Below are 26,672 nucleotides of genomic sequence, written 5' to 3'. Positions count from 1 at the left end.
TTGTTGTTTGTTTTTTGGTTGGGGAATGGGTATTGTTTGTCTTCTTTTCTTTCTTTTTTTTTTTTTTTCTGAGACAGCATCTCATGTAGCCCTGGTTAGCCTTGAACTCCTGATCTTTATGCCAAAAAAGCTGAGATGACAGAACTGCCACCAAACACATCCCAAAAAGCAGATGCTAAGGGTGCTACTGCATGACCTGGGGGACCTGTGAGACAGCCTTCAGGGACTTGTCTGTCAAGCAGATGTCAACCAGGACCCAGGCTGAGAAACCCTGGCTTGCAAGAGCAGAAAGAGCAAAGGTAGGGGACTGTATGGGGTGGGGGCATTATTTAGCACTACATCTGGAACATATTACCCATGAAATATTTATGCTAAATTATCGTTGGCACCACACTGCTTGGAATGGAGCAAGCGAACGTCAGGGCTGGCATACAGGCTCTCTAAGAAGAGAGCCAGGAACACCTAGGGCACATGAGTCGCTCTCCTGCTAGCTGTACTATGAAATATTTCATAAAATCATGAAAATGTATGCCTTCGCACTTACCCTTCACCCCATCTGTGACTTTTTCCCTTCCTAAATTCCACCTACCTCTAGTCTGCTTTCAAGTCCCACTTTGGGGAGTTTTTTCTGAAGACCCCCCAGCCTATAGACAAGTCTGAATTTCTAGAATCTTCTCTTTAAATAAAAAAATTATATTGTTTTAATTATAAACGTGTGTGGTGGTAGGAGGGGGTATGCACCTGTCTAGAGAGCCCATGGAGGCCAGAGGAGGGCGCTGACGCTCCACAGAGCTGAAGTTGCAGGTGGTTGTGGGCCACCTGACATCGGTGCTGGGAAGTGAACTTGAGTCCTTTGCAAGAGCAATACGTGCTCTTAACCACTGAACCATTCTCAGATCTCTCTTAACTGTACCATCTATTTAGCACCACAGTTGATTCTCCCATGAGAAAAGGACTCAGCTAATCTTCTAATGTTCCCACCAGAGACTCTGAAGTCCAGACAAATTGTCATTTGTCCAAGATCATAATGATCTGAACCAAGTTATTCGGTTGCTAATGTCAGGGCATCACAGAGGAGACTCCCTCAAAATCTCCAACCTCGGCTTCAGCCAGCAGCTTCTGGGGGTTTTCTGAGAAGCCAGTCATCCACCTGGCATGCAGTTCACTCACACACTCACACACACACACACACACACACACACACACACACAAGGCAGCTTCCAGTTCCTGCTGGGTAGGGTGTAGAAGTATGTTCCCTCCACTAAGTCTGCTTAGCTTCTCTATGGAAAGCTTGGCAGCAAGCAACCATGCTGGAAAGAAATGGAACTTTTCCCCTTTGCCCTCTGTCCCAAGTTCCCACTTGGGTTCCCAAGAAAATGACTCACTACTTGATGATTTGGGTTTTTTCCTCCATAACCAGGTCACTCTTCCCACAAGGGTTGTGCCTAATCTAGTCCAGCGAAGGTCAGTGTTAGCATGACCTCTGTGCCTGCACAGGTTCCTAATCCGCAATCCAACCAACGACAGATCAAAAACCTCTTTTATAAACTATACTTTGCTGAACATATCCTGACCTAAACAATGTGGGTCATAACTAATGATATACCATTTCCATTGTATTAAGTTCTAAGAGCGATGCAGAGATATTTCAAATACACAGGAAGATGTGCACAGGTCATATGAAAGCACGCCATTTTACATAGGTACTTGAGCATCACAGATTGTGTTATCAGAAGGGGTGTGGGTACCAATTCTATCTGGCTATCAAAGGGCAGATATATTTAAAGCCAGGCACGAGGCTCCATAAAGTCCCTTTCACTTTCAGGAGAGGCGCCTCTGGCATCTTCAGCCTCATTCCAAGTCTACCGGTGAGACAGATTAAGCTGACCCTGTTGACTCAAGCAGAGGAGGAAAGAAGGCAGGCTTTCTTTAGGGTTCGGTCAGATTCCTTGCAATTTATCAACTGTCCTTGAGCTGGGAAGGTAGAAGGTGCTTAGCCCGTTTAATGAAGGCCATGGATTTTTGTCCCAAGGGTAAGAGGAGTGATGAGGGCACAGGCACTGCTTACATTGATTCACATTCCCCTTGTAACAGTTGGACCACAGTGTAGATTCGACAGAACTTTAAAAATGCTATGAATAACTTCCAACGAGGTACTGCCAAATCCAATCCATCATGTCTAGCTGGTTACTCTCCGCTGCAACTCCCTTCTGCCTCACGGATCTCCCAGGACTGCAGTACACATTTCCCAGGCTAAAAGCCTCAGGACTCTTCAAACTCCCCTTGTCTCTGCTTGCCACTGACATCCAGTTGGCAGGCCTTGCCTGTGTGTCAAGAGAGGCACGCTTACCACTGGCACGCCTTTCCTGCAATGCTAGCCTCCAGCTGGTGCTCACAGTACAAATGCCGGGGGTGGCGGGTGGGGGAGAGCAAGGCATCTTCATCGCCTTCCTATTATCTGGATGCAAAACATTTAAGACCCAGAGCAATGAGAAAGCCACCACTCCTATGATTTTGATGCCATGGAAATTCAAGGAGGATCATTAGCATGGCTGCCACTTATCTTCCAAATGTGACCCCAAATGTGTATCAGAACTATAGGTCTTCATCAGATGCACCCCGCCATCATATTCAGCAGGTGAATTAACTCCACATCCACTAAGCGGAGACCCACAAATCCACTGGCTTGTAATAACTTGATTCTGCTGTAAAGGACATGGTGACATGCCCCAGTCTCAGTCCAGAATTACATTCTCCAAGGAGGGTAGGTGTGGTAAGAGGCATTCAGGGGGCATATGAGGTAGCAGCCAAAGGACAGGTGCAAGGTAGACGTCTACATTCTCTATTTTCCCCAGATCCACTGTGTCTGGGTTCACCCAGGAGCCATGCCAGAAGATTCCTGGAACTGACCCCAAGCATCTAGCATATGCTATGTCACTGCAGAATTCTAGAAACACTTAACCAAATGTTGATTGTGGAGTGGACCCCTGCTGGGCTGTGATCCAGCTAAAGCCAGGACCGAGAGGTTCACAGTTACAGGAGACTCAGGTCTTCCCACTAGCTACTCCATGGATTTAGTCATTTTAGTATGCTTATAATAAAAAAAAGCCTGCATTGCATGTGATCACTCTGCACGCTGCTGAAAAATAAAAATGGCGACTTAACATGTAGCAGGTGCTGGGTGGCTTCTCGGGAATGAAAGGATGGAGCCCCTGCAGGTGCCATTGAGTCTAATGAAAAGGGCGTGGTCATTGGCTATGGATCTCTGCCCAGGGCCACATTCTCCAAATAATGTAAGTATTGGCTCTTCTATGAATATGCATGTGCTAAGAAGGATGCAGAAGACACAGTCAAAAGCAAGGCACACGTGAGGTGACATTCTTTATCCACAACCACCCTCCTGTAGACCCCGTCAATACAACTTGGCAACTTTTAGTTTATTTTATGTGTTTGGGTGTTTTGTTCATGTGTGTGTTTGTGCTACATGCATGCCTGGCGCATCAGATCCCCTGGAGTGACAGATGGTTGCGTGTCACCATATGAGTGCTGGGAATCAAACCTGTGTCATCTAGAAGAGTAGCCAGTGCTCTTAACCAACTGAGCCATCTCTCCAGCTCCAGGACTTTACAGTTTCAACATCGTGGAATGGAACCAGACAGTCACTGTCAAGTGACTCGTAGGAGTTTAAGTCAATCATATATAGATTTGTATGTCTATAATATACAAAGCTTCTGGAAATAAGGGGCGGTGACAGGTTTCACACTCTAAGTTTCAACATCGTGGAATGGAACCAGACAGTCACTGTCAAGTGACTTGGAGGAGTTTAAGTCAATCATATATAGATTTGTATGTCTATAATATACAAAGCTTCTGGAAATAAGGGGCGGTGACAGGTTTCACACTCTAAGTCCTCTCATTCACATTTTCCTCTCTTTGGCCAGCTTGCTGTTTGTGATGGTTTGCATACGCTCAGCCCAGAAGGTGTGGCCCTGTTCCAGTAGGTGTGGCCTTTTGGAGTAGGCGTGGCACTTTGGGCGTGGGCTTTAAGACCCTCATTCTAGCTGCCTGGAAGCCAGTACTAGTAGCCTTTAGATGAAGCTGTAGAATGCTCAGCTCTTTCCGGCACCATGCCTGCCTGAAGGCCACTATGTTCCTGCCTTGATGTTAATGGACTGAACCTCTGAACCTGTAAGCCAGTCTCAATTAAATGTTGTCCTTGTGAGAGTTGTCTTGGTCACGGTGCCTGTTCACTGCAGTAAAATCTTAACTAAGACACTGTCCACAGAGGCCCACACGCAGCACTCTTTCTCAGGTATAAGGTGGCTGCTCATTCGTCCTTTACAGAGTGGGAAACACCTTGCAAAAGACAAAAAGGCAGGAGACACGTTGCACAAACCCAGGATGCTTAATCTAGAGCAGGCATGTTTGTCAAGCTTCCCTGGGCCAGAAAACTACACATTCAAATGGTAGCTGCCTTAGACCAAAATAGGGTTCAACCTGGTATATTACCCAGCCAGAGAGGCGGTGGGTCAGCCTTTTAAGAGCTAAAAATTGCCATGTCTATAGCTCCCAACTCTCCCAGTGCAGCAGCCAGGCTAAACATTACTTGGTAGAGAGAACATCTACTACCATAAGTGTGCACCTAAAAAAAAAAAAAATGCAATAAACTCAGTTGGTTTAATTTCCAAACATGAACTCATTGCTATCTCAGGAAATATCACTTTACTCTTTAGATTAAATGTTATTCCAAAGCCAGGAGGCATTCAACAGCAAGAAAGTAATGTACTTTTAGCTGGCTTCTCCAGACTCAAATTTCACCTAAACAAGTTTTATACAAAGATTAGCCAGGAGCCGGGTAACAGGATACCACAGGGTTACGTCATCCGCAGCCCATTTCCAAAGAAACATGGCTTTTCCAGGAACAGTTCTGAGCGCTGGCTCTTTCTTCTCTTTGCACCTCTGCTACAGAGACTCTCGGAGTGAGTAATGGCAGGTGCATGCGTGGAGAGTGGTCATAAACAAGAGGCCCGAGGCTGGTCCCTCTCTGAAGTGCCAGGCTGCGACACATTGCTGCAGGGCCTCTTTCTGTCAGTAAAGGCATTCCAGGATTCTCAGCCCTGGACTCTACAGTCCTTTTTGCCCATGGCTGCTGAACACCTTCACCCAAACAGAGGAGTTAAATCCAGCATCCTTGCCCTCCACAACATGGAATGGGGAAACGACTTGACAGATCAAGGGAGTGCAGCGCCAGAGTCCACTGCTCAGCTAAATTTCCAACTCAAACAATAAATAACCTGCCTTACATTATCAGTGCCCTCCCCGGCTCAGAGGGGACAGGTCCTCACCTTAGCTTAATGACTGTATGACTCAGGCTCTGGACTGAGATTTTGATTGCAGTATCTCATTTAGCTCTGATGACTCAGCATGTAAAGGGGTTTTTTTGGCTTTTGTTTGTCCCATATTATCCCTTGTCACAGGCCTGCCTACCTGAGCTCAACTCCCAGAAGCCATGTAAACAAACAAACAAACAAAGTAAAATAAAGTGGGGCTGGAGAGATGGCTCAGAGGTTAAGGTCTACTCTGCCAGAGGTCTTGAGTTCAATTCCCATCAACTGCATGGTGGCTTGTAACCATCTACAATGAGATCTGGTGCCCTCTTCTGGCATGCAGGCATATAGGTAAACAGAACACTGCATTAACAATAAATAAATAAATAAATAAATAAATAAATAAATAAATAAATCCTAGCACTTGGGAGGCAAAGACAGGCAGATTTCTGAGTTCGAGGCCAGCCTGGTCTACAAAGTGAGTTCCAGGACAGCCAGGGCTGTCTCGAAGACAAACAAACAAACAAACAAAACAAAAAACAAACAAAAAACCTTGAAAACAAGCCAGATGTTGCAGCACCCAGAACTCCTAAGGTGAAGTAGGAAACGGAGACAGGAGAATTGCCTAGAGTATGATGATCAACAAAACCAAGAAAGCCCCTGCATCAGCAAGTAGGAGAAAATCCACACCCCAAAGTTGTCCTCTCCTCTGCACATGTGCATGCCCACACTTGCATATGCATCATATATACACACAAACAATACCAATGACTTTGTTAAAAATAGACAAGTATACAGACAGGCTAAAAAACAAAACAAAACAAAAACATGACTACAGAAAACCTGCTGGCCGGAATGAGCAGTGTAGAGGAAGAGAGACAGCTATAACACAACCACCCAGAAGGCCTTGAGTGCCACAGACAAGCAGGGCTTCCTCCCCTTACAAGCTCAGCCTCACTAAAGATTTCTGCCTGGGGATGAGACCATTGTCTGCTAGTCTGTAATCCTGAAACTTCATATGAGTGATAACTCCACCTTTGTCCCACCCCACCATGTTATGACAGGATGGAGTTAATAGTTTCAGTAGCAAGGACGCAAGGACAATGCTCTCCTACCTCCTAGCCATTTCAAATATCTCCAACACAGCTGTCTTGTTACCCTGTTTAAGCAGACCCGCTTCACCTCATTCTAACCCTGCCCCACCCAGCATCCTGGGTCACTGACTGTCTCAGTGCCTCTCAGCCTGCAACTCTTATCACATCACAGCCAGCACATCTGCAGTGACATGTAAATCAGAGGGACAACCCTTGGGAAGAGCCCTGGGCTAGTAGCTGGCTGTGAAGACAGCAGCCGTCATGTCCTAGATAGATTAGAGCCCCTAAAGAAAAGCTTAGTTAGGCACATGTCTTCTGGGTGGGTGGCATATGATCGAGGTTAGGAATAGAAACCAAAAATAGAAAAAAAATGTTTTGTACTAACTCCATACAAAAACAATTATGTCGGTAACGTAAGCAACAGCTGGGTCACCAGAGGGACTAATTATAAATCTCTATGCCTCTATTAACACAAAAATAAAGGAAAATGTGTAACCTCCCCAAATGTGATCCCAAATAGTTACTTGTTAATTTCAGGGTTTTTGCTTTCCTCTCCTTCAATATTCCAGTCTTTACTGCCCCGGTAATTAACCAGAGCCGAACCCTCTGCATGTGCGATGGTTTCGAGTCTGAAATGAATAGCAAGGCTTATTACTCATAGCAGAGATTCATATGGAAGCATTCCTGTCTACCCCAACCTGGCTTCTTGAAGAAAGGGTGGAATTTCTTGCCCTTGAGCATTCAAGGACTAACAGAAAACAGATAGCGTTCAGTAGCCAGCAGACAGAAAAGTCTATGCCAGTTACAATTAGTGGAAAGTAGAGTAAAACTTGCAGTGCCCAAGGGCAGAAATAACTGATATTTCCCAGCAAGAGATGGGAGTAACATAAAGTGAGTGCCAGTGAGCCTTATTGTAAAAAATGTAGTTGAGGAAACAAGAAACAGCCTATTCAGAGAGGGGGCTGACTGTGACATGGATGTATGTCAGTGTCGTGGTAATAATCATTTCACTGTGCACAGATATATCAAAATCATTTCACTGTGCACACACATGTCAAAACTATTACACTGAACAACCTTAGATGTCTATGTATCTGTCTGTCTGTCCATCTGTCTGTCCAACTATCTATCTATCTATCTACCTATCTATATTTGGCAATTATAGATTAAGATGGAAAAAGGAAATACCAAAGAGGCGTTCACGTTTTGTATGTTTGGTATATGTATATGGGTAAATGTGCCTGCCTGTGTGTGTGTATGTACGATTTTGGAAGTCAGAGGTCAACTTGAATGTCTTGCTCTACTGCTCTCCATCCTGTTTCTTTTTTCTTTTTTTGGTTTTTTCGAGACAGGGTTTCTCTGTATAGCCCTAGCTGTCCTGGAACTCACTTTGTAGACCAGGCTGGCCTCAAACTCAGAAATCTGACTGCCTCTGCCTCCCAAGTGCTGGGATTAAAGGTGTGGGCCACCACGCCCGGCGTTTTAGCAGTTCTTTTTCTCTCTTCTTGATCACAAACGTATGGGTGCTGTGTAAAATTCATGCTACAAGGAAAAGCTGAATAGAAAGAGTGGTGACTTTGAGGTCTATCCCGATGGGGCTTCCCTAGTAGCCAGACGTCGTTGGAAACGCCTCATACAGTAACTTGTGGTTTTACTTGACTCACAGGACTGACTGTTAGGTCTGTGGGAAGGAACTACAAGACAGCTAACAAAGTATAAAACTGATGTTTTAATTATTTTGTTTGTTTTTAACTTCAGGCACTGGCACTTCCTTCATAAAGATTGGAGTTGTGAGTGTAAGGAATGGATATGAGAAGACTCTAAAGAGATGTTTGGGTGACACAAGTGAACCCTACCCTAAAATGGTTTAAAGAAAATTTGAAGGGTCCCTAAAATAAATTGAAGAAATCCTCAAATCTTCTGGTGACCTGGATGGACAGCAAAGGAATCAAATCCCTCAAATAATTTATTTGATTTAATTTTTAAAAATAAATAAATATATACAGTAAAAAGAAAAAAAAAAAAAAGAAAGAGTGGTGACTACTTCCCCAAGCTTGGCCCTGCTGGCCATTAGGGGCACTGCTCCCTTTTTTGTGTGAAGAGACACTTACACACTCCTGGATCTTGTACACTCACCCCCTAGTCGGAAGGGCAGCTCTTCATCACCCACCAATTACCAGACCCTGAGCTTAAGCCTGCTGCATCTTCTTCCCAATTTTCACAGCAGTCCTGGAGGATGCTCTGGTCCCTAAGCACCGACCAGGAGGGAGGTCGAGGTCTAGAAGTCACATGACCAAAGGAGATTGCAGGTGTCCTACCATAACCTGGGCTCTGTGCTAGCACAAACTGCAAGTGGGGGAAGGGTGATTGCCTGAGTATCATTTCTCATGCCACTCTTACAGCTGGATGCTACTGCTTCTCCTTTGACACCAGCTGTTCCAGCAATGGCTTCCTTGCTGGGTGCTACTGCTTCTCCTCTGACACCAGCTGCTCCAGCAATGGCTTCCTTGCTGGGTGCTACTGCTTCTCCTCTGACACCAGCTGCTCCAGCAATGGCTTCCTTGTCTTTCCATGCCCTGCCTAACACCAAAGAATCCATGGGAAGGGAGCTGAGGGGTGACAAGAACGTCACAGATGCCTACATCAACCTGCTGGCTTTGCCTAAGCTTATCCTTTCTCAGCAGGAGCTTCAGGCCTGAGCAGTCACCTCCTCTCACTTTCTTTCATTGAAAATCTGCCCTTCTCTCCAAAGTGGGCAGGTATGTTACTGACATTCCCCTGCAGAGATAAAGCAGAGAGATCCAAACTTTGCCTCTAATGACTCTTGGTCTTTTTGTTGTTGTTGTTAAATCCAATTAGCTTTAAAATAAAACATGAAGCAAAACCTTCTGCTCCACTGTTCATCCAGAACAGTGGCTTCTCAGGCCTTGGGTTAACTGACTTCGTGTTTATTGAACTGCATCAATGATTAAAGGTCCGGTGCCCACCTCTGCTCCCTGGCCCTGTTGTGGGTGGTTATTCACACACAATTGACTTCTAAGATGTTCTCAGGAAACTCCCTCCTGCTGAGGGCCAGCAATGATTTCAAGATAAGAAAGGTTTGCTTTTCAGAGCCCATCCCTAGACATTCACCCAGCAACTCAGGCCAAGGGGGACCCTAGACTGTGTCTCATTTACCATTGAAGAAAATGACAACAAGAAGCTTGTTGGTGCCCGCTTAATCTATACCAGTGATTCAGACTCTAGGCTGGATCCTGGATACAGACGACTTAGTATCACCTCTACACAAGGACAGAGAACTGCAAAACCCTCTTACAGAAAAGGCAATGGGGTCAGATTTAGTAAATGGTAAGGTTAGAATTTAAACCAGGAGTCAGCTATGAGCAAAGGCCCTTACTGATGCAGTCCTTGTGTCCACTAAGGTCATATCCCTAGAAGAGCAAGTTCACAGCAGGTTGCTGGCAGCTTTGATACATTGATTTGCAATGTATGTACTGCTCCTCGGACTCTATAGAAGGGCTGAGGCTCACTTGGGGGAACACATGAGCCCCTCTGAATAGCACGACCCAGTCATGCATTTTCCTGTCTGGGCTCAGAAGACTATGGGGTACCCGGGATAGTAATTGTTGCCTTGTGCATGCTAGCAGGTTGTCTAAGCTCCTCCATCCCTCCTTTGCCTGATTGGAAGAGGGGTGCAGCCATCTTGGGTGGTCCTTACAGTTCATTTGAAAAGTGAGACAAGTCTAAAGACCCAGCCAGACCCAATAAAGGCTGACCCCCTGACCCATGCAGAAAAAAGCTCTCTCCATTGGATAAAGAGACAGCAAAGATGTCCCAGTTCTGACCTCAGGCACCTGCCACCAGGCCCCAGATGGCACGTACTGGTATGCTCTGTGGTTTCCCTGCCTGGCACAGATTCCTCTTTTTTTCTTTTTTCATAAAATCCATTTTCTTCATAAAAACCTCTGCAGTTCAGACTGGACCCTGACTCTCCTATACTGCATTGCAGACTAGCATCTCAGACATGGCTTGGGGAGGAAGGAGGGGAACTCTGGCTATCCCACATCAGGCTAGGGGAAGGTTCCAGGAAAGGATTAAGGAGCTGCAATCATGACCCAGAGCAGCAAAGGTGTGTAATGTCTGCTTATGTTACAGCACTTAAACCAAGCTGTAAAATAGTAGCTTAAGGTTACACAGGCCAATCATAACACATGCAGGGTGAACACTAAGGTGCACTTGTCTAACAAATACTTCATTATGTGAAGACTTAGACCCAAGTGTCCATTATTTTGCTGGTGTTGTTTTTAAATAGCATCTTTAATGAGATTGCCCTAATAGGTAGGAATTCCAGTTTATCCATCCTATTTTCTATTGAGCTCTTATATATCAAGCTCAGCATGGGATCTGCAAAGTGGGAACCTTTCCCCCACCCCCACCCCCCAAATGCGATGGGTTTATTTTACCCTGATCCACTGGATGCTGAAGGCACTGACCAGACCACAGCACTCTGGGGGAAAGTTTACAATCCCTGCCAGCCGAAACCATCAGATAAAACAAAACAGAGCAAACAAACAAACAAGCAAACAAAAACTCCACCACATAGTAAAGCCAAAGCCAGACAAACCTTTGGATCCCATTTCCTGCTTGAAATGGGGAAAAAAAAAAAAAATCAGCCCCCCTGGAGCAGCAAGGAGAGCACTTCTGGTCTCACCTTTCCGGGGAGGGAGCAGCAGTTACTTTTGGAAACAGAGGGAGGGAAAAGGTTTCTGAAGCCTGCAGGCTTCTTGCAAGCTTAAAAAGGAGCTACCACACTGTGAGGGGAAAAATAAGAAGAGGGGCTGCATGTTCCCACCTTCCAACTCCAAATGAGCTAGACCACAAATGAGCAGCACCCATGTGCATCCTAAGAGACTACAACACAATGCTGGGCAGGGATCCAGGCAGACCACGCTGTCTCAAGTCCTGTCTGGACAACGCAGCTCTGCACCAAAGAGATGACCCTTGAGGTGCAACTGCAGAAGTCTCAGGAATTCATAGGTGGAAGGGATAGGGACATAAGTCATTTCAGCTCTGCTCCTTGTGCGAGCACGTGCACAAACACACACACACACACACACACACACACACACACACACACACACACACACCCTTCAAAATAAAAAGAAATACCAACGGTGGATCGGGGGTTTTCCACTCCAGCAACAATTCAGGCTGTCAGGGAAGAGACCACGGTAGAGCTTGTGAGTCTGCAGTGTGCCCTTACCAGCTTCATGGTGGAATTGTTCTGTTCCCAGCGCCACAGCATCACGCTCATCTTACTTCAGGGTGAGGAGGGTGGGGGAAGAGGAAAGGAAGAAGAAAAAAGGAGCCGAAGCACCTGTCGTTGGTCTGGCCCGGGCGCCAGGTCGTCCACTGTTCTGTAGCCCCTGGGGCATCCCTGGCGGGCCACGGAGGTCACTCCACCAAGCTCTGGGATGAGGGGGTGGAGGGGAACCAAGGCGGGAGCAGAAGCCCTGCGCTTGAGTGCCGTGCTCCCTCTGCGCGATCCAGTAACTCCCCTGAGCCCAGAAAGCAGACGCTGGGGCCCCTGGGACTCCGGGTTGTGATGAGGGAGGGGGGGTGCGGGGGGCACTGTCCACTGTCGTAGGGCTCCCGTGCAAGGGGAGCCGAGAGCAGCCAGCGCAGCGGGGAGGTCCTTAACTCTTGAGAAGAGGGCGAGGGTAGGCGGGACAGCCTTGGGCAGGAGGGAGGGCTGCGATCCCGAGAGGGGGCTGTGGCTTCCAGGACCATTCTGGTTCTCAGCCAGGACACCAGCTCGTATCTCCCCCAACACGTGCTCAGCTCCATCTCACTTTCTGCATCAAACTCACCCAAATTGTCCCATGGTAGTCACTGGTACCAGGAGACAGCTGTAATCTGGATTTCAACTGTAGGATAAACGCAGGCACACGGGGAGATTTGCGTGCGCGCGTGCGCGCGGAAACACACACACACACACACACACACACACACACACACACACACACACACATCCCTGGAGGTATTTATTTCCTGCTACGTAAAGGATAAAGCTTGGATGTTTTCAAACACACCTGGTAGCTGCCGGAGAAAGGACTTCCGTAAACCCTAGCCGGGGAGGAGGGGACAGGCAGGTACCTGAGTTTGGATACTTTGTTTCCCCCTCAGTGTTCTCTACCTGCTGCAGACTGGGTCTGTGCTTTTCTTTCTGAGACTTCCGGGACTGGGCAGCTCCACGTCCTCTAAACCAAATGTGACTCTCCAGAGGTTCTCAGAGACCTTAACTATCCTCAGAAGGTTTATTGTGTTCAGAGAGTATCCCCCACCCCCACCCATAACCCTGGGCACCCGGACCTCAAGTCTCCTGTCTGGCTTCGGCAGCAGTAAAAGTTCAGGACGACAACAACGGCCTCCCCAGAACTGATAAAGCTGAGCCAAGATCCTTGGAAGTAACTTACGATATGTTATTTCATGTTATTATATGTTCTTTTCAGCAGCCAAAACTTCAAAATGAGAGGAAGTGAGAAAACAGGTCCCAGTCTTTTGAAGAATGGAATTTAAAGCAGACCAAATAGATAAGAAAATATTTCTTATAACCGCTACTCTTCAGGATTTGATTTCTTTTATTGTTAAATAAAAATAAATAAATATCTTTTTAAGACACAGTTTTCTTTGGCTTATCTACCCCATCCTCTTCCACCTTCCACCCCTGACCTTCCAGACTCCACCAGTAGTAGCCTTTGTTCTGCTGTTAATATATTAAAGTCCTTCCCACCTCACATCTGACAGTCCCTCCTTGGAACATTGTTCCTCTAGATTCACCCGTGGTCTCATCTCTGAGCTCACCTTCTCAGAAGGCCTTTTGACTTTGTAAATGTAGCAACTCTGCCACTGCCCACTCTTCTCTCTCCCACCAGTGTCATTTCTTCACTCCTAGGCTCATTGCTAACTCTGCTAACAGACAAGTCCCAACCCTCACTAGCTTGTTCTCCTACAGTGTCTGTTCTGCACTTAGTGCTCTGCCACAGTGTGTGGCTTGGAGTGGAAGTTACACAAGTCTCTGCAGCTCAGGGGTAGGAATATACCCTAGAGGAGGACAGCACAGCACACATGATATTTGGAAATGCATGTTTTGTATTAAAATAGACATATAGTCAGAAGCCAAATCTTAAAATATCTTTATTTTCCAGATCTAAACTCTTAGTGGCCAAGACAGCAAAACAGAGGCTGTCTATTGCTGTTTTATGTTTTAATTTAGAGGCCCATGGTATTGGGGAGGAAGGCTGGCAATCAAAGTCTCTGTGTAGATGTTACCAGTGCAGGGGCCCATGAATTCTCCAGGGAAGCTGGTATAGGCTCAGCACACTTCCTAGGACACTAAGTCACTGCAGAGTCCCAGCCACAGGCAGCGTTGCTGGTCAGAAATGCGAAGCACCACTCACTGTGCAAGGAGGGAGAATGGCAGGGTCACTATGTGCACCTGGCCAGTGTCAATAAAGGGACACTAGAGATAGCTTGTCCTTCCATGCTTGTATGTGATAGACAGGTGTGCTAGCTCTTTCAGCCTTGAGTCTTTATGGTGCAGGCTCCCCTGGCTTTGTGTGGTGTGCCGAGAAGCTGGAAGAGTCCCTCTCAGCTGTGTGACTACCTGGTAGGAAAGACACTGTGCAAACACACTGTACAGCTAGGTAAAGCCTGTCACTGTTGAGCACTTCTAGGGCTGTGCATACATTTCTTCCTCAAGAAAAATAAGAAGCATCTCAGGGGGGCACCCGTACCAGGGGGCCCAGGGGTGAGATGGCACATCAGCGATGGAACAGTCAGAATGAAGATCCCGGGGTGGCAGAAGCTGACAGTTATCTGTTGGCTGAGGCCAGCAAGGTTCTGGCAAAGGAGGGTACCATCTATCTATAGCTCATATATTAAGAGCAGGGTGTCCAAATTTCTGTTTCAGGATGACCACTGTAGTGACGGGACAGGCTTGAAACAGTAGAGGCTGAAGAGAGGAGGAAGAGAATTGAGGTGATGCGGGATGGTGGCATGAGTACACGAACAGCAGACGTGTGCAGCCACGGCCAGCCAGTTGTTCAAGTGTACTGTGGGTGGCTCCTGAGGGTGACAGCTGTGAGTTTACCCCAGCATATCTGCAGACACGCACCTTGCCTTGGGGAGTGATTCAGTATCTACCAAGCTGCCTCCACCACTCTGTCTCTTTCCTCTTGTTTTCCTAGTTTCCAGCCATGGCCTTTGGAGGAGGAGGTTAGCCTGTGTGGACCACGTGGGACAATGTTCTACTTGCTCCCAGCTGGTGGTCTCTTTTCCAGCCCTGGATTTCTAACCTATCCCCTGGGCCTGTCAACTCAGCGCTGACACTTATAAGCTGTGACAACCTCTCCTACCCCACCCCTGTCTGTGCCTGCTTAGAGCCTGGGTCTGCTTTTACTGTGCTGTGTTCTAGAACATTCCATCCCTGCATCACCCCACTCAAAGCTCACAGACTCCCTCCTGCTCACTCTGAGTTTGCCTACCTGCCCAGTTCTTCTAAGGATCGACTCTGGAGTGAGTCAGGGTTTGGGGCTTTTGATCCACGAGGCAAAGAGAAGAGGAACAAGACCAGGAGTGAAATGGGTGATGGCCCGGCAGCCCAAAAGCTTCTACTGCTCTCTCCTTAGGAGAGAGATGCCCATCCATGGGGTTGCTCCCTTCTCTCCCACACCAAAGTGATACACATTTCTTCAATCACCTAAACTCTGTGCCTGATAAACTAATCTATGTCCAGCTGTTAGTAGCTTAATGTGTTTCCCAGAAGCCACACTTGCGTTTAACAGAGATCCCCTACTTTTTCAGTGAGTAGTGAGGAAAAAGTGCAGATAGGGTGGGGGTGGCTGGGGAGCCTCTTCAGACTGCTCAGACCACATGCCTTTTATGGCACGGTCACTTTCCAGGGTGACCATGGAAAGAAGCAGACTCAGCATGCTCATCCAGGAAGGAGAAGAGGATAAGTTTGGAGACCTGTGACTGGACCTGAACAGGAAAATCCCCTAGAAGTGTGATGTACCCTCTGCCAGTGGGTACCCTCTGCCAGTGGGCATCCTGCATATCTGTGGCTGCTGAGTGTGACACAGGGCCCTTTTTGAGGACTAGACACAGCAATGCTGAGAAGGACTTTGCAGATCTAAGGTTGACTCAGAGAGGGAATCTCTCCCAGACGGTAAGCTTTTTAAACTAAGTGTTATGAGGGCCTGCTGGCCTGACCGGCTTCCTCTATCTAAGTGACTACTATATTACAGTCAGGAAATGAAGTGTCCTCCCGGAGACAAAGAAGGTAACCTGTGTGCAGGCCTTTCCACAAGAGGCGTAAGGAGTTACCCCAGTATGGAGAAGGGTCAAGATCTTGAAGTGAAAGAGATGGAGTGTAGTGTGCTGGCTCACATCTGTGGTGCCAACACTTGAAACAACTGCCAAAGAGTTAGAAGCCAATCTGGGCTACATGGCAACTTCTACCCCAGCCTGGGCTATAGAGTGAGACTAGGCCTACAAAATGTCTTGCGGGGGGGGGGGGATGGGGAAATCCAAGGAAAAAATGTATAAGAGTGAAAATAAAAGCCTTATGGAAGCATACAGCCCGACCGCTGGTCAGATTTCAGAAGTAGAGTCAGACTGAAGGAGCACTAATTCTCCCTGATGGAGGACTCGTAATCTGCAGCCTGGGGACAAGGACCTCCAAGAGCATAGGAGGTGCTTTCTCCCTGTCCACCAGCCTTTGGGTGACATGAGTCTCATTTCAAAAGGTCAGTCTGAGGGCATGGGGACTGCTGAGGTCATAGGACTGGGAGGGTTTGAGAGCAAGTTTTAAAGCTTTCAGGAGAGCAGACAGAATGTCACACTGACAAGCCCAGAAATAAATGACACCTCCCTAGAAAATGCTGGGCCAGCAAGGGACAGTCCTTCAGCTCCCTGCCTGTCTCCTGAGACGAAGCCAATGTAAAACCTCTCCCGCCCACACATTAAAATGCCACCACCTACTCTCTTCCTCAACAGGGCTGCTGGAGTCACTTCCTGCTCGCCACACAATCCAGACCCTCTTTCCTTGCAGTGGCAGGAAGTTAAGCAGTGACAGAATTTCTAGGAGGACAGTATTTATACCCCCATTTTGAAGCCCTGGACTGCTTTCTCTTCTGAACTAGACTGCGTGTTCTCATGCATCCATGAAAGTGCCCAGGTGTTCCCTCATTCTGTGCCTGGCTGTTCCTGGCAGTCACTGCCCTGCCAAATGGTATAGCTGTGACTTTTCAGATCTAGGACAAAGTTAACTCTGTCGGTGGAGTTCGTTCAGGTCCTTCTTCCCATTGGAACTGCCCATCCCTCCTCTGTGGTCCTCACTAATTCCTCTACCTGCCAATGTAGACAGTGTTGACACCATCACCTCTGGGTGATACAGTCCCTCTGAACAAATTCTCTATCTTATCCAAGTGTACACTCCAGTGCCGACTTGCCATTATTGAGGTTAGACAGAACCAGTGAGTCCAGAATGGAGAGGCTGAAGGACACTTAAAGATCACCCCATTTTATTTCCTAATTTTCTGGAGGAATCTGGACCCCTTGTATAGGAGTCCTTTCATAGTATCATAAAAAGGTACTAGAGATAAACTCAAGTGCAGGGAGGCTGGAAGTGCTGGGCCAGATAGCATCCAGGGTGGCCAGGTAGGATGCATCAAATCCACATAGCCATGAGGTCTGCAGCCTCACCGTGTGCTGGGCACCCAGAACCCAGGCATTTCACAGGGGCTAGAAAGCAAGGCTGGAGAGCAAGCCTGTGTCTTAGGTCTCTCCGGATCTACTGCTGTTTTGAGCACAGTCTGTGTTTTGAGAAGAGTCTGGGGATGAAGGAATCATTGACTAAAGACTCACTTGATAGCTCTGGTGTAGGGGCTCTGTTTTGGCTTATTGGAGGCTGACAAATCTCCCCAGAGCAGGGCAGCATACTTTCCAGCCAATCTCAGAGTTGCTAGGTACCCCTGGTATTTATTTGCTCAATTCCACACCTCAGGCCTCAAGGCTCCTTCACGACCCTCCCCCGCCACCACTTCAAGGAGGCAGATAAGGCTTGAAGTTGTGCAATCTCAGGGTGACCTCTGACCCCACTTTGAAGGGCCCCTGTGTGGCCAGACCTCCATCCCCCCATTGGCCAGGAGTGAAACTCCTAGCTCCAACCTAGCTAAAGGTCAGGGCTGATGACCTTCAGGAAGTGGCTCAAGGACTTAGTTTAGCTTTCTCTGTCCACTCAAGTGGACCAGAGGTTCATGTAAGGGCAAAGGAAACTGGCTGAAGGAAGAACTATGAGCCCTGACATGGCAGTGTGGGCCCAGAAGCCTGGGAAGCTGTTGCTGAAGCATGCAGGGTTGCCAGTTTACAACCGCCAGCAGCCCAAGCATGGCTTGTTCGGAACAATTTTCAGAATCGTTGCTTGGAAAGGAGCTGCCGTCTTGGAGTCCTCTGGAGTTGTGTTGGGTTGCTGGGCTCTGTTTTCTGTGGCTACGGTTTAAAGGGGGAGAGGATGGGGTGGCTGTTGATTAGGTATCCACTATAGATCTGCCTTTTCACTCTTGGCCAGATCTAGTTCTCAGGGATGAGGATTGGAGGTTTAAGAAGCCGCCTCTCTTCCAGAGGGATGCTTATGGTCAACACTTCCTGGAAACTGTTGGGGGACAAGCCCAGCCCAGCACAGCCCTGTGAGCCTTGGCTGTAGGGAATGCACTGACTTCTTGCCCAAAGAGCTTGTGGCTGAGCAGCTAAGCACACACAGTGGAGAGGAAGTAGAAACGAGTGCCTGGTGGAGGTGTGGAAAGCCTCCCCTGGGACGAAGCAGTAACTAGTAGGTAAGCTAGTTACATTTCTCTCCAGCACCCTTTCCTTCCAGGCGGTAGACAACACACATATGCATGCACACAGGCAGACACATGCACATGCATACTCATACACACACACTTGGGCACCCACACATGCATACACAGACACACACACACACACACATGCACACACACACACACACACACACACACACACACACACACACACAAGTGTACACAACCTGCTTTTAGGGTTTTTTTTCTTCCCNCACACACACACACACACACACACACACACACACACACACACAAGTGTACACAACCTGCTTTTAGGGTTTTTTTTCTTCCCCAGCCCAGGAGAGGGTGCTTCCCCACAGGGGACAGGTAGAGCTGGCACTTGGGTCTGAGCCTCAGGACACAAGCTGAAGATAAACCAGGAAGAAAGAGACATGGTCTCAGACAGGGGGACTTCCTGGAAATCCCAGAACCAAGTCTGTTGTTCAGCAAAGGCTACCTCTCCGGTGCAGCTGCTGCCTGCCTTTCGCTTGCCCATCGGCCCCTGAAACGGGGCTGGTCATTGTCAGCACTGCTGGCTTGGCCTGGGCCTTTTTGGGCAGTCCTCAGTTCCCACATTAGAGCTAGAGAATAGCTCCCCGGAGTCAGCTCAGCCTTCACTGCAGCCTGTCCCTCCCCACAACTTCCTCCTGGTCATGTTCCAGTGAACATGAACACCAAGAACTCACCACAGCCCACTTTTGTGTTTGCCAAGGCCCTGTCAGGTCAGCTACCCTGGGAACTATTCATTTTTCTTTTTTCTTTTAATGTTTTCATGTGTGCATGCTATGTGGCTGTGTATGTACATATGGAGCAGCGTATGGAGGTCAGAGAGCAACCTTGGGCGCTAGATAGAGTCCTTCCACCTTGCTTTATATAGGGTCTTTTGTTTGCTGCTGGCTTTGCCAGGCTAGCTGGCCTGTGGGTCTCTGGGGAGTTCTCCTAACCCCACCTGCCATCTTGACAAAGGAATACTACCCAACATCTATAAGAATGAAAAAAATTACATTTTATGGACTGAGTGTGGTGGTGTATGCCTTTAATGCTAGCACTTAGGAGGCAAGGGCCAGCCTTGTCTACAAAAGTTCCATGCTAGCCAGGGCTAAGTACTCAGACTCCATCTCCACAAAAATGTTCTACAGGGAGAGAAAGCAGCTATCAACAGTTAAACACGGGCCAACAAGATGGCTCCGGGGGTAAATGCACTTGCTACCATGTACACAGTACATTAATTAATTAATTAATTTAAAAATTTTTGAAAAAAAAATCAATTGAAGGCTGGAGGATGGCCTAGTGGTTAAGAGTACTGGCTGCTTTTCCAGAGGACCCGAGTTCAGATCCTAAGCACACATGTGGTGGCTCCTGTGGGTGCCACCTGTAACCCCAGTTTTGGAGGCTCTGGTGCTCTCTTCTGTCCTCCACAGGTACTAGGCACGCATATGTTCCAGTTACAGACATACAGGCCAACAGTCATACACATAAGATTAAAATAAACAAATATTCAAAAAAGTTGATTATCTTTCTCAGAGTCACACAGCTACAAAGAACCCTCCTGTGTTCCTAATTCATCTGGCTGCAGGGCCTTCCTCTTAGCCCCTGAAGTTCTGACTCTGTTCAGCACACACCATTGTCATCACATAGACTAAGGATCCATACATAAACAACCCACACCACAAATGTGGTCAGCTGCACGGTTTGGGACAAGAAAGAACTGCCGCCCTGTCTGGTGGCTTTGCCATCATGGTCTTTAATGATTGACACTCATAAAGAAACTCCATCAGAGGGTCAAGATTCATCCTCTGGCCTTGCAATACCACCTATCCTAGCCCTGTGGCCTGGGGAAAGCCCTGGCCTCAAGGTGGCTCAGTCTCCTCTGTCTCAGGAGCAAGGCCATTCTCAGCTCTCCAGCTGTTCTAAAAAGCCGGGAAGACCACACGCCAGAGTCAATCATTAGAAACCATGAACTCTTAACGATAGTTGCTCAAAGGTGGCTGGAGGAAGAAGCTAAGCCTGCCCAACAGCTCACCATGTGTCTCAACTGTGCAGGACTTCAGGTAGCCTTTACTGGGGGTGAGGGTTCTGGGGCTTCATGAAAGAAATGGGGAATGGGGTTCAGAGGCCATCTTACCTATGGGTCACATTCCTATCACCCTGTGCCTCCCTAGGAAATGCCTGGAATTAAAGATAGCACCAAACCCATACACGCTACATTTTTCCTATAACATATGTTGCTGATGAAGTTAAATTTATACATGGCCACAGTTAAAAAAAAACAAAAACAAAAACAGCAGTGGTCAATAATAGGAGAGAAGAATTCTAGCAGACTGAAGCAAGCAAAAGTCCTTTTATTTGACTGTGGGCCCTTTCTCAAAATGTAGAATTCTTCATGTAATACCTTCAGAGCGTGGTTGATGCTGGTAACTGATTTGTTTTCCCAACAGGGTCTTGTTAGGGAGCCCTGGCTGACCTGGTAACTTATTATTGAAGTGCAGGCTATGCTTCTGCCTTGCATTCGTGAATGCCAGAAATGTATAGACATGCCCCGCCAGAACCAGAGGACAGGACGGTGGGCTGATGAAACTGCAGGAGGCAGGTCTGTGGGTAAGGCAGAGCTACTCTGCTTTTCAAATATATTTGACCTTAGGACTCTCGGGGTAGAGATTTTAAGGGGCCGCTGTAGAAAACACCTCAGGATGTATTCTCTCCAGGGCAGAACCTGGCACATATTTTCCCAGAGAGCTCCCCACTTCAGAGCAACCACCAGATGCCGTCTGCATCACCCTTTCATTTTCCTACTATCATTTGAGTCTGCAACAGACATCAGCCTGCACTTTTACTATTATGGCTTTTAATTCAGGGCTCAAAGAATGCAAATGGAGAAAGAGACCATAGTACTCCATCAGAACCATGACAACAGACCTTTGGTGGCCCCTTTCCCCCTGGTCCTGTGTCTTACACATAATCTGGTTTGTATCTTCAGGCTCCTACAGAGTCATGCCAAAAGCCAATCACTCACAATGTGTGGCCTGTGTTAACACCAAGCAAACTGCCAGTCTGCACATAGCTCAGAAACACAGTCAGAGTTTCAGTGCAGCTCTGTGTGACTCTAGCCTGGAGCCTAGCATAGGTGTCTGTCTGCACAATGTCTACCCTGTGGAGGGTACTCAGGGCTAGGCTACCTCAGGACAGCCAGAGTAAGCTTCTCAGAATAAGACTTCAAACAGTAGCACCAATACCAGCCTTTTATCACCAGTGTGAGCTCCGAGACACCACTCTATACCTACTGAATGAGAAACCTGGTGGCTCACAGCAATATGTTTTAAGGAGTCTAGCAACTGATTTTAGCACTTCTCCAGGATGGAGAGATGGCTTAGAGATTAATGGCATTTGCTGTTCTTACAAAGGACCTGTGTTCAGTTCTCAGCACCAACATGGGATGGTTTAAAACTTCAAAGCTGCCTGTAACTCCTCTCTCTCTCTCTCTCTCTCTCTCTCTCTCTCTCTCTCTCTCTCTTTCTCTCTCTCTCCCCTCTCTCTCTCCCTCTTCTCCCTTCCTCTGCATCTACCACTTTTAAGCTAATCCGATTCTACTTAATTCAAGCGGAGCAGGCAAATGGCACAGAGTTTAAGAAGGCGAAGAGCCCTTTCCTGTGGAATGGCCAGGGAAAGGAAGCCCTCCTTCCTGTGTTTTCCATCCCTTCCTCCTTAGAGGCAGAGCTCAGGAAACACAGCCTGCCCTTCTGATGTGCCTCCATGCCTCTGCCTTCTCAAGGAAATACTTGCCAGACTCACCTCACGTGCCTTTAGGGAGGTCTGAGCTTGATGTGGAAGCTCCAGCCACGCATGCCTGCTGTCTGTGATGTGAGGGGAGACCCATTTCCTAGCATCTCCTCCATTCCCGGAATTGGGGTTGGTGGGTGTTGCTGTCCCAGCTGGGTCCCTTAGCTTGGAGTTGGTAAACATCTTTGGAGCTCTGCAGTTCACTAGGACTGAGAGACTTTCTCCAGGGAAATATAGAAAAGAGTCTGCTCTCCCTGGGCAGATGGGCTGGGAGCCTCTTTCAGAGGAAGCCCTGGGGCTGGGCTGGGAGCCTGTAGATCTGGATTGGAGGCCCTTGAGTGCCTTAGGGTGTGGGGCAAGCTCTTCAGCAAGGCTGTGGCCTGCAATTTCACCTGCACATGGGGATTCCACAAAGCCTCTCTTGAGGCTACAGAAGAGCACACAAGCACACAAGTGATGATGGAGGCAGGGTCTGGCACATATGTGGGTGTCCATTATTGCGATTGGCAGCTCTGCTTTGTACAACTGGATGAAGGATCGAGTCACATGTGACTGAGGTGTTCTGGGCCTTTCAAGGACATTATTCTCTCATCTGATCCTAGTAAGTCAGGAAGATGATGATGTCATAATTTTCCATGAAATTGTGTAAGTGAAAACTACAAAGTCCAGGAGGCCAGCAAAGGGGTCACAGAGAAGGGCTGAGGTTAGGTGCAAGACCATGAATTGCCTGACTTGAGCCCTTGGGCTCTTGTCCTATTTCCTCTCATATCATGTAGCGGTCTAGAAATAGTATATTAATATATTTGACATCTTATAATAATGATTATTAATATATTAATACATTATAGCTAGATGCATGCTATAGGCCTCAAATCTACACAGCAGACAACTCTTCTGCACCCAGGGTCAGACACACTTTTATCCTGAGTGCTTTCCAAGAAAGAGATGTCTGTGCCTTTGCATGACCTGACCTGGCTCTAGTGTCAAGGTTGATCTAGTCCCTGCTTGGGGAATGAGCCAGTATAGACTCTGGCCTTCTGCCTAATCCTGTGTGCTCTGACTGTTCAGCCCAGGTTCCTCCTCTCAGTTAGACCTAGAGCTGCTTCGAGTGGGGTACCAAGTGTTGCTGGGGTATGCAACCATCTTCTGCAGGAACTCTTGCCATTTCTGTAGGAAGGCCTGATCTAAGTGCGTTCCTCCCAAGGCCTTCTGAACCACAGGAAGGCAGGGTAGGAAGAGGCTATACCTGCCTGCTCCAGATGCATCCATCAAGAGGCCCTTAAAAGGGGATTCCCTGGGATTCGTGCTTGGATTTAGGAGGCACCCTGCTTCCTGAAGCAGCTTCTAGAAAGATCAGCTTTTCCCACCACAACGCACCTGGGCCTGATAAGCACCATCCTTCTAGCCTTCCCGCTTTGCATTGCAGCTCACTGGCTGGTCGATCCAGGAAATACTGCTGTTTATCTCAGCACTCCTCTGGCTCCAGAAACAGCATGCCTACCTCTTCCAGAGACACTGGGACTGGCTCCCTAAAGCACTTACCAGCTAAGATGTTTCAATGACATCAGCATTCTCAGAACTGGACAGATCTATTCCCCAAGCCCCCCCCCCCCCCGCTTCAAAGCTTGGCTTGTTCCCTGGGGCCCTTTCCCCCAGAGTGTTGTGCGCACATGGACAACTCTTTAGGCCAAAGAGCAATCAAGCAGAGCTCTCCCCATCTGCAGGAACTGCCCATGCAGAATCTTCCTCACCTAGGCAGAGCCTACAGTGCTGAAGATGTCCAACGAGGGCCTTTAGTAAAGAGGCACTGTGGCAGCTGAAATCAACCCATTGCCAAGCAGGATCTTGCTAACTGAATTCATACAGCCAACAAGCCTCTCTTCATTGACCATTGAGTATCAGGAACTGTTCTGATCATTGGGGAGAGACAGTGACACAGGAGGAAAAATCAACACCCATCTTCTATAAGCTGCAGTCCCAGGGCTGCTAATGGCAGACAGAGCCACGTGCAGGTGAAGGGATGGGAAGACCAAAGAGGACAAGCTAGCCAGCTAGGCCAAGCATGCCAGAGTAGGGGTGGGACACTCAAGAGGGGCTACTCAAGGCGGCTGCCTGCAAGCAGAGGCTTAAACACAGCAGCAAGAAAACCACAAGGATACCTGAGGGAAGAGGGGTCTGGGCAGGGAGAAGGGTAGTGCACAGGGTCTAAAAAGACGGTGTCAAAAATGCTCAATGACAGAAGACAGGGTAAGCCAGGCAGGGGGCTATATCTTAGGAGCAAGGGTCAGTCGCATGGCACAGGCAAGATCTAGCCCTCAATGTGGTTTTATTAATCTATCAGCTAAGAAGAACTGTTTTCAGTTTTAAAAGTTTGGAAGGAGGAAGAGACAGAGGTGGAGAAGACGGAGGTGACCACATGCCAGACTCCTGCTGAGGCTGACAAAACCTAGCATGCATCTGGCCTTTTCCCAAGAAAGCATGCTTATCAACCTTATCTTAATGCACAAAGGGCAGTAAACTGTAGTGCCTGTAGGAAGTGCTGCAGGGTTCTGAGTAAGATGGTAGCATATCCCCTTGCACACCTGTCAATACTCTGGCTATTGGGGTCCTAAGCAGGTGATCCAGGGAGAGACCGCTCTGAGGGGAGTGGGGGCAGTCAGTGTAGTCTGGAGTGACGGCAGTGAGTGTGGGAGGCAGGATGGATACTCAGACATATTAGCAGCAGAGCAGGAGTGTGAGGAAGAGAGCAGGGCACTTTGATCTGAATGATCAGGCACCTGTTGGTGCTGTTTCCTGTGATGCAGATAACTAAGGGGGAAGCAGTTTGTCGGCAGGCTTTGGGGATCAGGAGATCCACTTTGGTGGCTGTTAGTCAGTTTGAGATCAGGATTATTCATCAAAGCAGAAACACCTACACACACATACACAACATGCACACACAAAGCATAAAGAATAAAGATGTCTCTGACTCTACCTGAGAAAAAGAGGAGGGGACGTGTAGAACTCTGACTCTTACATGGGAAGCATTTCATCTCGATTCACTAACTAGCCACAAGGACAAGCTCTCCACTCGTTTCTTCTGCCTCATTGATAAGGAAAGCAGACCTTAAAGGTTGAGCTGTTTTCTCAGAGTCGAGCAGGGTTGGATCTGGGGGGCAAAGCCAGTGTTCACGTTACTGTTTCACATCTGACCCACACCATTTATGTCTACCTAAAATGTGCCCTTCAGACGAACTGGGTTATCCTAGTCTCCTGGAAGGATTTCTACTGCCCAGAGACAGTAAAAAGATCAAAAACCAAAAACCAACCAAATAAAAAAACCCAATTTTTTTCTTACCTCTAAATTTACTAAAGTCAAGCAAACACATTTTATTCTAATAATTTTCCCTATATAGTATTTTTGAGTCACAAAATAAACATGATGATAAACTCATTAAAATGACAAGTAGAAAGGAAGAGAAAGTGAATATGTTCCCTGTCCTTAAATACAGACATAATGGAGCATTGTAGGGCTGCTCCAAGGCTACACTTACCTGCTGTATAGACAGCAAAGGTTGGTTTCTGGGGTTCAGAATTGTAGGTCTAGAAACTGAAGATGTGGCACCAAATCAATGGCCTACGTGGCAGAGGGATCAGTTAATAATTAAAGAGGTGGCATTTGTTAAAGCAGCATGCAAGAATTATGTGCCTAGGGCTGTACTACATGTCCTAAGCACATGACCACGTCTAACTCTCTGACTCTGCTCCACGGGGAGCAGGCTGAGATGCCTCACTCCCAAGTCACAGAATTGAAACTTTAACCCAGGTATGATAGACCCCAGAACAGATCTCCAACTCAGTGTATTTTATGCTTAGAAGATAATTAAAGCCAACTAAAAGGCGAAAAGGTACTCAGTAAATGTGTGTGTCTATCTGCCTGTTTGTCTCTGTGTGTTTGTGTGTGTGTGTGTCTGTCAGTGCCTGGGAGTCTCTGTATGTGTACATCTGTGTGTGTGTGTCTGTATGTCTGTGTATATGTGTGCATGTCATGGTATGTGAACATCAGAGGTCAGCATTGTAGAATTAGCTCTTTTCATCCAACTTCACATGGTATGTGGTGGCTTAAATAAGAAACATCCCCATGCAATCTCAGGCATTTGAGCACTTGGTCCTCAGCTGGTGGCACTGTTTGGGGAGGTTTAGGAGGCGTGGCCTTGTTGAAGGAAGTATGCCATGGGGGCAGAGGCAGGGGGAGGCTTTGAGAATATATACTTTACTCCCAGCTCACTCTTTCTACCATGTGCTTGCCATTAAAGATGAATGCTCTCCCCTTCGCATACCTGCCACATGTCTGCTGTGTAGCCACACCTCCGCCCTACCATGATGTACTCTTATACTTCTGATGCCATAAGCCAAACTCTCTCTTCCTTAACTTGCCTTTGGTACACGTTTTTGTCACAGCAACAGAAAACTGACTAATACACATGGGCTCCAGACACTGAAGCCAGGTCACTAGGCTTGCACAGCAAGCATTTTTACCCACGGATCAATCTCTAGGTAAATATTTCTTT

At 47.6% G+C, this 26,672-nt stretch overlaps 1 protein-coding gene and 1 non-coding gene across 6 annotated transcripts in view; one reads left to right on the top strand and one right to left on the bottom strand.

Moving 5' to 3' along the window:
* Nav2 (neuron navigator 2) overlaps positions 1 to 26,672 on the bottom strand; it is a 364,237-nt gene that overhangs the window by 293,398 nt on the left and 44,167 nt on the right. The gene's annotated exons all lie outside the window — the stretch shown is intronic.
* Positions 7,998 to 8,128, top strand: LOC115031629. Its single transcript, XR_003837300.1, has one exon. It is a non-coding gene; the product is annotated as a small nucleolar RNA SNORA18 (small nucleolar RNA).

Source organism: Mus caroli, chromosome 7 (genome assembly GCF_900094665.2).
Source record: "Mus caroli chromosome 7, CAROLI_EIJ_v1.1, whole genome shotgun sequence".
Lineage (NCBI taxonomy): Eukaryota > Metazoa > Chordata > Mammalia > Rodentia > Muridae > Mus > Mus caroli.
The sequence above is the reverse complement of the archived record's forward strand: the minus strand, read 5'-3'. Positions and strand labels throughout refer to the sequence as shown.